The following is a 14,560-nucleotide window of genomic DNA, read 5'->3' as shown; positions in this document are numbered from 1 at the left end:
TAGTGAGAATACTCAACTAGCCATCCATACCAACTTGATCTTTCCATTGTTCTTTTGTCAAATACCATAGAAAATTGCTACGTTGGCATCAATGAAAAACTCAATCATCAATGGAACATGTCATCATAGTAATATATCTACCATAATCCCCCATAGGGATATCATCAGCATTCATGCTTCCAATAATCTCTCAACAAGTATGGGGTAAGTAACCATTAAAATTATATATAAATCATTCATCTAACTATCATCATGAAACAATTGAAATCGCTATATGAAACATACAAAGCATCATCATCAAAAAAACAACCATGAAAATATTAAACAACTAAGTATCAAATAGCTCATCAAATATATAATTAAGCATGAAATAACATCAATCAAATTAGGTAACCAAGTACCACTAAATCATAACACAACCATAAAATCTGGCCTAAAAGAATTCAACAATGAAACATGAAAAGAAAACTAGGGGTAGGCATTACATCCTCTCCTCTAGACTTAGGCTTACTCTTGAGAGATAACTATTTCTAATAAGATAATAAAAAGGAAATATACAATCACAAAACAATGTTTGAAACACCAAGTGTTATGAATCCAAGTTTTATTTTCTAAGTTCTCTTGTTTCAAATTTTTTGTTTATGTTTTTGGTTGATAAGTCTTGTTGTTTAATTTTGTTGCAAGTTTAACTAAATGTTAACTGATGGCACACAATAGGGTCTAATACTAGATGTAATGCCCTACCAAGCAACCCAAAATAAATTAACCTATTATGTCATTGAGTTTGCTAAATATTTTTTTTAAGATTAAAACAAACAAAAGGTAACACAGCGAAAGCAATAAATCACATAGATACAAAGCAATACATTAATAGTTATATCTCTAAAGGGTTTCATGATGCTGAATCACATACATAAGTTTATTAAGATTAAATATAATACACAATAAAGTTCACATCATAGGATAACAATAAGTACAAAATAAAATAAAATTTAAAAAAAAGTACATAAGATGTCACATAGCATAACTATAATGCATAATCATCCTCTATACAAGTCACAAGGTATGAAATGCTAAAAGAATATACATCACAATAAGTACAACATCTCATAGGATCTCAAATATTCAAAGTACAATAAATTAGAATATGACCATAAAACATAATCACAAGATCAGAAGAATAAAACAACTGCACAAGTACATCCATCTATTGGAATCTCAATGGTATAAGAAGCACTACCACTTGACCTCGTGGAACCTAAATGGACCACTTCCACCATGCTGATGACATAATATCAAGTTCCATATAGATAAAAATCCACAATTGAAACAATAATATAGGTCAAGAAATTTTGATAGCAATTTATCTCAAAGGTACCAAGTACACAAGTAACATCTAATCCTAGAGGTAACAAAGACATGTAGGAAACCTACTATGCATGTGGGCAAGAGTCATCACATGAGCCAACTCTAAGGTTACCCTAGCAATCTCTCTAGACTTTGGCCCCCTAGTGACTCTATGTGGCATTAGTATCCTTTCTTATAGATAATGAATATTAACAAAGAACAATCACAAGAAAGCATCCTCTCTACTCCCATCCTAGCCTATACTAGCACTCAAAGAATGGGCAAGGTAAAATACTAACTCTTGTTAATTTATTTTAACCCATTTAATTAAATGTTATAACTTATTAATACAACTTACAATGGGTTACCTAGTAGCCTCTTTAAGGCTCCTACCTCCATTGCAAGCCTATTTCCAACATACATATAGATAACCTATCCTAAGTGCATAAAAGTACATCTCATAAAATCACAATATTCACCTCAATCCTATACAAGCTATTGGAAAGCAACAAATAGATAAATTACAATATTCACCTTAGTCCCATACAAGAAACTAGAAAGAACCAATAGATAACTAATCAAAACTCATAGGTTACACCAATAAAATCACAATATTCACCTCAATCCTATACAAGCAATTGGAAAGCACTAGCAAGTAACTAATCAAAACTTATCACAATGGTTGGCAATAAAAAGATCATGACCAAATAATAAATATAACATCATCATAGATCAAACACCTCCCAAACCTCTAGTGTACATCCTAACTAGTCAATATACTAAGTTAAACCAAACCCCAACATGAAATAAATCATACATCCCATCAAGTATTTAAAAAAGTGTAGTTAAATACTTAATAAGTTTGTCAATATATTATCATAAATGTATAATTGCATAATCATTCTCTTAAATAACAATTGAAATTACAACTATTCTTTGTTTTTAAATTTATATTTATTAAATAATAACTATATAACAAAGTCTTTTAATTAAATATTATTAAAATTTAATAATTATTATTTAATTATTAATAATTTTTATTATTAAATTTTTATTTTTATTCTTTTCAATAAAAGGCCGACACCCTATAGATTATATTAGTGAATAAATAAAAGTTTACAAATTCTTCATTCAAGTGAGCACTGGTAGGAAAGAACGGAGGAAGAAAACCCCTAGTTTTACTTAGGACCATCGTCCTTTATATTACAAAATAAAAGGGGCATACCCCAGTTTGATTTTAGATGCATTTTTAAGGAGTGAGATTACAGGAGCCCCTGATATAGTTGGGGTCTTAGGAAGAAATTCCTTCCTTTATAATTATGAACGAATGAAAGAAGAGATTGAAAAGATCAGTGAATAAGTGTAGAACCAAGATATGTGATCATCTCTTCCAATATAAAGTGCCCTTTTTAAAATTTCTTCAATGTGACATTGTACTTCTAGCTATTATCTACACCTTAAAACTCTCTCAAAAATATTAGTCATAAAAGATTTATCATTACTTTCATGCCTATAATTTGAATTGTTACGATAGTTTGAACTCCATTAAAGTTAAGTCTGAAAGAGAGAATATTTTCTAAACTTGCAAAAATTGCAATAAGTACTAGCTTATTTTAGGAGTGAAATCTAAGATCTATTTAAACAATGCAAATATCCAAATCAAATTTATATTCCAATGTGGAAAAAGAATTAACTTCTTAAATGCTACTTGGTCTTACAATAGAAGACCCGAATAGCACTCATTGATCAGATATGTGAAACATAAAGATAATGCCACTATCAGAGATAGAAGAAGCACTAAACTAAAGATAGAAATAGGTTAAGCAAGATGGATATAGCCAAAAAATTAGAGTGAACAATGCTCAACAGAGGGGGTATAGAACCAGGAGAAAGTCAAACCCAAATATTAGAAGAAAAGCTACTAGCAAAAATAGAACATTATAGACTTAGGGAAAATGTGCCAACTAAAGAACACTCTTGAGAAGCATTACAACGTGTTATGATTGTTAAGATTTTATAAAGAAGGAATACAAGAACCACATCATTCTTACTGCTAAGATTAAGGAATTACTACATTAATAAAATCTTCTTTTGAATGTTATTATATTTAAAGAATCTGGATCCCTATTAGGGATACTCTCCTCTTTTGTATTTTAAATAAAGGCCTACAAATTGATTGAATTAAAATAACTATCACTCAATAAAATGCCCAAATCATATACGAAAAAAACCAAAACTAAGACTGCAATGAATCAAACCCCACAAAATTGTTGGATAGATACCTGCTAGAAAACCAAACAAATCCACTCTATGTCCTACTAGTTTAAAATTCCACTTCCTTTGACAAAAAAAATTTGATTATGTAGTTCAAGGTTTATTAATAGATTTATAGCTATAAGTTACAAATATCTTAGGCTAAAGAATTATTGAATTAATTATCCTAGAATTAGTTTATCAATGCACCAGAAAGATTAACTCTCCTCAATTACTAGATGGACACCAACAACCAAATACTAACTACTAATCATCAATAATCTACATAAAATACAGAACATAACCAAAATAGAGCCAAAACTGAGATAAAAGGCTAATTTCATTAGTAAGAGATAAATATTTATATATTCAAGACTGTTATACCAAAAATAATAGGAGCCAAAATAATAAAGGAGAGGATACGAGAGAAAGGGCCCAATCAAGTGCCCAATCACAACACAAAGCTCTCAATATATAGCTCAAAGATCACCATAAAACCATGTTATCATAAACTAACAAGCCATGAGCCAAAACCAATCAATCAAAATGGATAAGACTGATGATATACATATACAAAAATAAAGAAAACCTTAGAACTAATGAGAGGGGCCCAAAGAGGACATGATATTAAGAAATCTCCACAAAATTCTAGAAAACCATAATCAAGTAATCTACTTCTTCCAAATTTGAGGCCATGGCCCTTGGAGCCAATACCCATATCATCTTTTCCCTTTTAGACTTGAAGAGGTTCAAAAGGGAGAAGTCTAGCTTGCTAATGTCCTTGAAGACTACTCCAGGCTCTATGTATGAGTCAAAAATATGTAGGTAATGGAGAAACCAACATTTACCATGTGCCTCTATTATACCCCTCTAATGCAACAGAAAGAGAAAACTAGCCTCCATCAAGTAGGGAAAATGCGGATACAAATATTGACATCTCTAATGTGTAGTATAGGATGCCTAATCACATCTAAGTTTTCTAGGCTCAAAGGGGGGTTAGCCATATAAACTTCTTCCTGGGGTATTTCTAGATGCCCAATAACACCCATTATAGCTTCTTCTATCCCTAATAACTAGGTGGGGTCAAAGATATTATAGCATAGATGCAAAATCTCCCAATGACCAATGTGAGCCCTAAATAAACATGTTATTAAGGACTCTATAAAATCACTATTTTCGTGCCATGAAAAGCTATAATCAAAATATCTTTCCCCAAGGACTCTACTAATGGCCACCCTTTTCAAATCATCATCAGGATTAAGAATCTTGTTCCAGCATTCTAGCTTAACTGAACCCATGAACGCCATAGTTCTTGCCTCAGTCACATGAAACAAGGTGATGGTCGACTCCATAATGTTGATAGAGAAATCTAATAGGCTAAATTGTTGATAAAATGAGTGAACGGGGTGTCTAAAATAGACTACTTAAAGAAAACACATACTAAAGAGGGCACGATGCTTCCAAATGGAAATCATGTAAAGCACCTCAAAATTGAAAACCTTGCTAATTCATGATGGCATGAAAGATAGGACACCATGTCAAATGATAAATGGGATGTCCTTACTATATTGTATTAAATTTAACTAATCATATTTTTCTACAAGGTACAAAAACAAAATTAAAAGCTAACTAGTTGTATACTATGCTAAATGTAGAAGGAAAGCTAAGATTAGGATACCATTATAGTGATATTTTCACCATTTGCACTCTTGTTGGCCAAATGATCTTCTATTTTATTTCCCTCCCTGTAAATGTATACAAATTTTGTATCTTTAAATTTATCTAACCAATTTAAAATTGTCTCTAATTTAGAGTTGAGTATTCAATTCAATGTCATCCTCTTTCTAAGAGCATTGATAATGATTTGAGAGTCCCCTTCGATGATAATTTTTTTAATTCCTAATTTTAAGCTTTAAAAAAGCCCTTCCTGAAGTGCTTCTAATTCTGCCATATTATTTTTGCTATCCCAATGTGTTTAGCTCTCTTGAGAATCCAATTTATTTCTAAGGTAATGACACATCATATCCCTACTACTCCTAGGTTTCCTCTTAATGCTCAATTGAAGTTTAGGTTTTTCCATCCATTTGGAGGTGAAACCTAATTACATTTCTTATGAGCCTGAGATTTTTTCTTAGGATAAATTAAAGGTGGATTAATTAAATTTGTCCACTTCTTTTTCATATCCATGTCCCAACCTGAAAAGGATCCCTATTCTTTAGCAGCTTTTCTTAAATGACTATTAATAACTTTTGTTATGCATGTTTCTACTTTATTAAGAAAGAAGTAAATATTGAGTTTAGAATTAACAAAAATGCACCTATTTCTTTCTTTCTAGATTTTGCAAGGAAGGATTGATAGGGAAATATACCATAGTTTTTCATAAACCAAACTACTATTTTTAGTAGGCCGGTTCACTAAGTGTTGATCTAGATTTTTAGCTTGTGTTAAAGATCAATTTAACATCTTAGCTATCTCGAGCAAGCTTGTGTAAAGGACAAAGATATAATATGTGTTATGTTGTTTCTAAGTTTTCTTTACATAAACGACATCTAGATGGTCCCTCAAAACCCATCTTTCTAAATCTATCCGCTATAAGAATCCATTTTTGCATTGTTGACCATAGAAATGATCCTGCTTTTGGTAAAGATGATGAATCCCAACATAGCTTTAGAGGCATACATGATTTTTCCCAACTTTGTGATGAGGTTATAATTTCATATCCTGTATTTACCTTATACTTCTCATCTTTAAAGGCCCCCCATATTAGCCTATCCTCTCTATTTTTATAATTTATTTGTCACTGATTTAGGGCTTGTTCCAATATTGTTTTTTCTTCATTTGATCCATCTATTCATCCCATAGTTCTCCATTTCCATATAACCTCTGCATTTACCATTTCTTGAGTTTGGTAGTTGACTAACTATTTCCCCCATTGGTTAATAAGAGAATTTTTCAAATTAATAGGAAGGTTGAGAGAGTTTAAGGGTGGATGTGCACTCCAGGGGTCTTCGCAAAATAAGGCTTCATTCCTCTTTCCTATATCCCATGTTAATAATTTTCTAATAAGCTTGGAACATTTCATCATAAAGTTCCAAAGCTCTGATCCTTTGGTTGGATTATGAACTCTAAATACAGATGAAGGGTCAGAGTAGTTTAAGTATTTATGGTACAAAGTATTAGCCCACTTATGATTTCTTTCTTGGTACATCTGCCAAACTAATTTTGCACCTAATACTTCATTTTGCCAATTTAGGTTCTTAATTCCTAACTCTCCTATTTATTTAGGTTAACATATATTATCCCACTTGATGAGTGCAATTTTCTTTTTCTCTTCCAACCCTTTCCAAAAGAAGTTCCTAAATTTGCCTACCCATTTTTTTGTTCACACTTTTGGGTAAAGGTAGACATGACAATTCGCATGTTGGGATAGCTAAAAGAATTGATTTGATTTTCAGGGTTCTTCTTGCCTTAGTCAACCATCTCCCTTTTCAATTTTCCATTTTCTTATCTATTGATTCTAGAATGTTATTCTAGGTTTTGAACTTTTGGTTCTTTTAGCATGTTTTTCCAAATATATCCCTAGATACTTGCATGTCAATACACCTTTTTAAAATCCCATTTCTCTACTTATTTCTTCTCCCAGTTCTTGTCTAGTATTGATGAAGAATATCTATGATTTTTCTACATTTATTTTCTATCTAAAAGCCTCAATGTATTTAAGAATAATATGTTTGAAATTATGTGCTTTTGTTAATGTACTCTCCCTTGGCAGGCTAGCATAATCTATGAATTGTTGATGTGTGATATTTGTGATATTTTTTGCTATTATTATTCCTTGAATTTTTTGATTTGATTGTTCTTTATTTATTGCTCTACCAAATGCCTCTACCATGATAATAAACAAAAATGGTGTAATAAGATCACCTTATCTTTAAATCCCTCTAGAAATGTCAAAAAAACCTACTAGATTTCCATTGATCAACAATGAGATCTTTGGAGTTGAAATACATGTAAAAATGGTATTAGTCCATTGCTAAGAGAATCCAAAGGCTTCTAATGTTTTGCAAAGGAATCTACAATTTGCCAATGTATAGGCTTTTTGAATGTCAAGTTTCATGAGCATACATGTTTCTTTGTTAGTATTAGTTGAGTGTATGGTCTCCCGGACGATAGTGATGCCATCTAGAATAGATCTACCTAGAATAAAACTGATTTGTTCTTTTGAGATGATCTTAGGGAGTATACTCTTAATTCTTAGAGAAAGTGATTTGGATAAGATTTTATAGATTGTATTGCATAATGCTATTGGTCTAAAGTCTTTAGGTCATTCAAGGTTCACTTTTTTTGGAATAAGTGTTAAGAAAGTATGATTAATTTATGATAATATTATCTTGAATTCCTTGTAGCTTTGATTGCTTTCCATAGGTCTACTCATATAATATCTTGGTATTTTTGAAATAAAAATGCTTGAAAACTATCAGGACCTAGGGATTTATCTAGATTCATACTAAATAAAGCTCGATTGATTTCTTCTAAAGTAAAAGGTTTATTTAACATCATGTTGTCTACTATGTTAACCAATAGGGGAATATTTTCCAACATAGTTCCTTGAGCTTTTCGATTAGAATAATCAAAATTATTAAGAAGGGTCTTATAATATTCTACAAAAATCTCCACTATCATGGTGGGTTCCTCTATAGTAATTCCTTTATTATTTTTTATTTTTTGAGTTCTATTTATAGATCTATTATTAATCATGCTATTATGAAAAAAATTGTGTTTCTATCCCATTTCTATAACCAATTTTCTCTGGACTTTTGTTTCTAGAAGATTTCCTCATTTTCTAGTATTAATTCTTGTTTTGTTAATAATTATTTTTCTTTGTGGTATTTCTTATTGTACATGCCTCTTTTGATTATTTCCTCATTTAGTTTTTCAACCTCCTCTTCATTTTCTAGTTTTTTTTTTAAGATGTTATTAAAATGAGTCTTGTTCCATTTTAGGATATGTTCTTTTAATATTGAGTTTAGAGACGAAAAAAATATTCGTGATCCTTTAAAATTACCTTCTTGCCACTAGCTTCTTATATTATTCATGAAGTTGTCATCCATGAACCACATTTTTTGAGCTTAAATGAATTCATTATTGGTTCAATTGACTCTGAAAGCTCAAGTCTAACTAGAAAGTGGTACGAGCCTAAGAAGGGTAGAATGGATGCTTGAAGAGTCAAGTTCAAGTCACTTAGGTCACCTCTGAAAAAAAAAAACCTATCTAATTTTTCTACTATATAAAAAAACCATTTCCTTCTATTGTTCCACGTATATACCCCATTATTGGTATGTATATCCATTAAATTGTGGTTATGTACCCAATCTTTAAAAACTATAATAACCTAATTAATTGCTTGTATCCCTCTAAATTTCTCTTCCAAATTTAAGATAACAATGAAATCACCCCTAATGATAAAGATTTCATTGATAATTTCTTCCATAAAGTAATTGATTTCATTCCATATCACTTTATTCTTTGCTATTTGTATTGGCTCATACACATTGATGAGTATAAACTGTATATTATATCTAAAACTTTTGATTATGCTCCTCATCCAATTATTTTTAATGATCATCTTTGTATAAGCTATTTTCCATGGGTTCCATAATCTTCCTATGCCTCCTGAGGCTCTATTAGATTCTATTATATCCATACTCTAGTTACCTATTTTCTTTTCTAATTTATTGCCTTCTTCTTTGTTAAGTTTAGTTTCCTATGTTAGAATTATGTCTAATTCAAATATATTTATATTCCACTTTAACAAGTCTTTCTTGCTAGAGACATTTAGTCCTCTAGCATTCCATTATGTAATCCTCATTGTTCTATGGGAAGGTCCTTCCCCCTCCCTAGTTGTTAGTCCTTAGATAGTTTTGACATATGAGTGTCAACACACTTAATCACTTTTTGTATTGAAGCTGAGTACACCATGTATTCCGAGCCACAGTGAGTGTCGAGCTAGCATTTCAACAGGTGTCGAGTGACATCAGGTGTTGAGCAGTATATAAGTGTAGAGTGATATATAGGTGTCGGGTCACAGTTGATACTAAGCAATCTAGGATAGTATGTGTCGAGCATCAGTAGTCCAATATGTGCCGAGTAACACATAATCAACATATGAGTTTGTGCCCTCACAAACTCAAATGTAAACTATTTTTGGAGCTAACATAGAGAGATTTCAAAAAGGAAAAAAGGAAAAGGATGAATCATTTATATTCCCTATATGATATGTATGCAGCCAATCAGAAAAATGGAGAAGGTATGCAACCAATGAAAAAAATGTAAGGTATGAGTAGGAATTTGAGATTCAATGTGGATCGTAGATCCATACCTAACCCTAAGTCTTCACATTATTTAAAAGGAGGTCGAATACTCCATTGCATATGGGAATGAGAACAATGTATGGGGAGATTATAGCAAAATTTTAGTGAAAAGAAGGAAAGAATTAGAGGAACAGAGTAGCATTTTCACATCTAGTTGATCAAAATAGCACAAGGGACAAGGGACAAGATCAAATAATAGATCTCAGAGAATCAAGATTAGAAGAGAGTAGATCAAGTGCCTGAATCCAACAATTAGAGATTACATACTATCAGGTCAAATGTTCTAATATGATGTTGAAATCCTATAATGATAGGTTAGCTTAATAGCTAGGTAGGAGAACCTTTGGAGAAGGTGATTGAAAATCCTATGTATTAGGTGGGTTTAACAACCTATTTTAAATCCTTTAACAAGGTGACACTTCATGTAAAGTATTTTCTAAATCCTCTAACCAAGTAACTATTGACATAGTGTAAAGCCTTTAACAAGGCAAACCATCAGAAGTGGTTGAAAATATTGCTGCAGTAATTTTTGTGGGTATCATTCCCACCCTAGTTTTACCTTCTTATTCCTAGATGGTTTCTGGGTTATCAATTCTAGTGTTATGTGTTATTGCATGTGATTTACTTTATGTTCCTTTATATGTTTACATTCATGCAAAAAAAAATTTCAGTTATATGTTTAAAGGATTGAAAAAGTTTAAAGTGTGGTACTTCTGATTCACCCCCCTCTTAGAAATACTCTTCCCATTTTAAACATTCCAAAAATTAGTATCAGAGTGCTAGTTCTCACAAGGAGAAGCATAACAACTTGGATAAAAAGATTAGAAGATGGACGTCTTCAAACTTGGGAAGATCATTGGCAATCAAGTGATTGATGTGCATCTCGCTCTACACAAGGTAGACGAAGCCAAAGAGGAACTGAAAAAATCCTTAAAAAGAAGAAAGGAGATAGCCATAGCTGAAAATGACATACACTACAAGGAGATTGATACCACACAAGTGTTCTCAAATGGAGATTCCAAGTAATTTGATGTAGCAATAGCAGAACTAATGGAGAAAAATAGAGCACAAGCTAAAGAAATCAGATTACTCAAGCTTGAACAAGAATCACAAGCCATAATGCTTTGTGAAGTGACTAAACAAAATAAAAGAGCTATTGAAGACAAGGCCATGATAGAATATGACAAAAGAAGTCTCACCAATAGACTGGAGGAGAAGACAATTGAATTTGAAAAGATCTCAAACATGCAGATAGACACCTTAAGCCAGATGATGAATGCTCATCATGAGCTAAACATGAAGGACATTGAGATTTCTACTTTGAAGTTATCGAATGAACAATTACAGAATGAATTGAAGAGAGAAAAGGAGATAGCAAAAAGTTACAACAAACCCAATGAGGCTATCAAATACTTTGAGAAATTGCTGAAATCACCAAGGGCCAGTAATGACACTTCAGGACTTGGTTACACCAGCACTGAATAGGGAGAATCATCCAAGACTGCAGAAGAGAGAAGCAATAAAGGTAAGAACACTAAACCTACTTGTCATTTTTGTAGTAAAAAGGGGCATACCTCTAATGTGTGTAGGAGCAAGAATAGTCATCAGCATAATGAGCCCACAAATGCAAGCTTTTGTCACAAGGGCAAAAAGCAAGGACATCAAGCACATGAATGTAGAACCAAGACCATGAGGACACCAAGATTTGAAGGTCACTACTACAATTGCAAAAAGTATGGACATAGAGCATTTGAGTGCAGATCAAAGCCTATGTGGACACCTAATCAACCTGCAAGAGGAACCAACCATACACATCACTATAATTGAGATTACAATACCAAGTATAGCTGTCACCATTGTCAAGAGTATGGACACATTCCTAAAAATTGCATAAGGACACATTTTAGAGGAAGTTACAGTAGGTGGCTAAACCAAACTACATGTTTTAGTTTCTTAAAAATTGGTCATATTAGTAGGAATTGCCCAACTAAGTCAAAGGCACCCAAGACAAAAGTTAACAAAGGAAAAGAGAAGGTTGATGTTGAAAAAATAAGAGGACAAATGAACAAGACATGGAAGAAGAATGGTGAGTGTAGCACATCAAATGGAGGGATCACTTCACCCAAGAGGTCAAGTGATCACACTTCATCTAACTAACTAAAGAAAAGTGTATGGGACTGATATACAAAGACAAATCATACAATAGTTCCAAAGAATAAAGAAGTACTGCAAAGAAGAAATCTACATGAGAAAAGATGCCAAGAAAAATTTTGAAGAAGCTGCCGAGTTACTCTTAGATGCAGAGTGAAGCTCCAATGGATGTCGAGTTTCCAATAGCTTCTAAGCTGATAGTTGAAGCTGAGTGAAAAAGAAGTCTAGTAGAGCCCGAGTAAATAAAATACAATGGAAGCTGAGTGATGGTGAATCCTTCAAGTGCCAAGTTTACAACTGTATGCACAATGCATTTAATACTAGGTCATTGATAGATATATGGTTGAATTTCATTCATTTTACGCCATTCAAATGAAGAGAAAAGATGAGAAGAGAAAAGAGGTGATCAAGCAACAATCATACAGTCATTTACATTGATTCCAACAGTAATTCAGAACAAGCTCATCGATCTAAAGGTATTTATCAAGTGCCAAGCTACATAGAGTTATAGTTTTTAATACGCTTGAAACCCTAGTTCATTAATATGGCCACTAGCTCAAGAAACCCTAAGGCTAAGAAAGATCATGAGATACAACTTGTTAGAAATGAAGTCAAATAGCTCAAATTCAAGCCAATCTCTGAAGTTTCCTATAAAAATGACTCGACTGGTGCATTATCTGTCATTCCACCCAAAGTTGCTATGGTTCAAGATGTGAGGAAGTGCTACAACTACAAAATTGGTGCCATAGGTGACCTAGAAATCTTTCATGCCTATGATAAGTTGTGTGACAACAAAATACTAAAGGACAAGTTTCAAATTATTGAGAAGGGTCTAACCAAAACCCTAGTTTTCCCTATAGTGTTTAAGATAGAATTGATACGTATTTTTTTTAGTCAAATTCATGATGGATGTCTATGGCTAGAGACAGGACTTGTCAAGATTACTAAGAGGATAGTTTATAGGGTTACTGGTCTCCCAACCCTAGATTGGCCAAAGACTTTAAGAAGTCATAGAAAGGAAGTTATTGAAAAGAATACTGGTGCAAAATGGAACAATAGGGGAATGACCATTGACATTGTGACTAAACCCCTACTTAACTTTGCTATGAGGATAATTTCACATAAATTCTATCAATCCAGTAGACTAAATAGTGTACCTTGCATAATTGTTGGTGTGGCATACAAGTTGGTGAAGAAAGATCATACTTATGATATGACTAAACTCATGTTGCAGCAAATCAATGAGAACCTAAGAGCTATAAGGAGATCAAAAGGTGCTCAATGCAAATTTGGCTCAATTCTCATGTGCATATTCTTTTATGTGATGGAAGAATTCCCTTCAATTAGGAAGGTGAGCTGGAATTCTAACAAGTCAGAAGTCACCCAAATTAATGAATTCATTGATCAAATGGGAGATAATTTTGAAGCCCAAATGACTAGCTATTTTGAAGACTTTAGGAAGTCTATGAAGCAAAGGACGAGGATATCAGTCTCATTAGTTGAGAAACATGTCAATGATATATGTTTCTTGGTTGATATTGATTTCACCTATATTCAAGCAACAATATCAAGGGTAAGATGCCTAAGGCCATTAAGATATGAACTGGATGTTGATGAAGCCTCAGCAGCAATCACAACATTGCTAGCAGAAGAAATTGATAAGGTAGCTCCTCACTTTGGGACTTATAATGTTGTTAATTCCAAAGTTGAGACAGAATTAAAAACTGCTTCAATAATCAAGAAAAAGGATAAAATGGTAAGAAAAATAAAGAAGACATTTGGAGCAAACATTGAAGGTGAAGCAGGAGAAGAAGAAGTGGAAGAAATAGAAGGAGATAGTGAGGAAGAAGATGAGCAAGTGCAAGAGCCAGAAGAGCTAACACAAGGGCAAGGAGAAGACAAAGAGGAAGGTGTCGAGGGAGAAGAAGCCAAGGAAGCACCTACACCTCCAAGCAGAAGAAGAGAAAGGAAAAAACTCAGCCTGCAGCTTAGCCCAAGCCCAAAAAGGTAAAAAAACCAGCTCAAACCAAGCCAACTCTATCTAAGCTAGCAGCAACAAGGGCCACAACAAGAGCATCAACTCGAAAGGCCAAAGAGGCAGTAAAGGAAAAGAAGAAAACTACTGCATAGCCAGCTGAAGAGCCCAAGAAAAGAAGAAGATATGTGGCTCAACTAGATACAGATGATGAAAGGACAGATTCTGAGGACATAAGCCAATTTAAAGTGGTAAGTCATCCTCCAAAATCTACAATTAATAAACTTTGCAATAAAATTAAAAATGTAGATTTAAATAATTTAAAATCTCTCAATTTTAATAATCTCAGTAGGGAAGAGCAAAATAAAATAGAGGAATATGTGTATGCCATGATGGCAGAATTCAAAAACACACCTCTAGAGCTTGATAACACTATGCCAAAGGAACTATATGAGATAGTGGA

The sequence above is a fragment of the Cupressus sempervirens genome, chromosome 8 (assembly GCF_028749045.1).
Source record: "Cupressus sempervirens isolate cs-2001-9-10 chromosome 8, ASM2874904v1, whole genome shotgun sequence".
Classification (NCBI taxonomy): Eukaryota; Viridiplantae; Streptophyta; class Pinopsida; order Cupressales; family Cupressaceae; genus Cupressus; species Cupressus sempervirens.
This window is presented reverse-complemented; position numbering follows the sequence as displayed.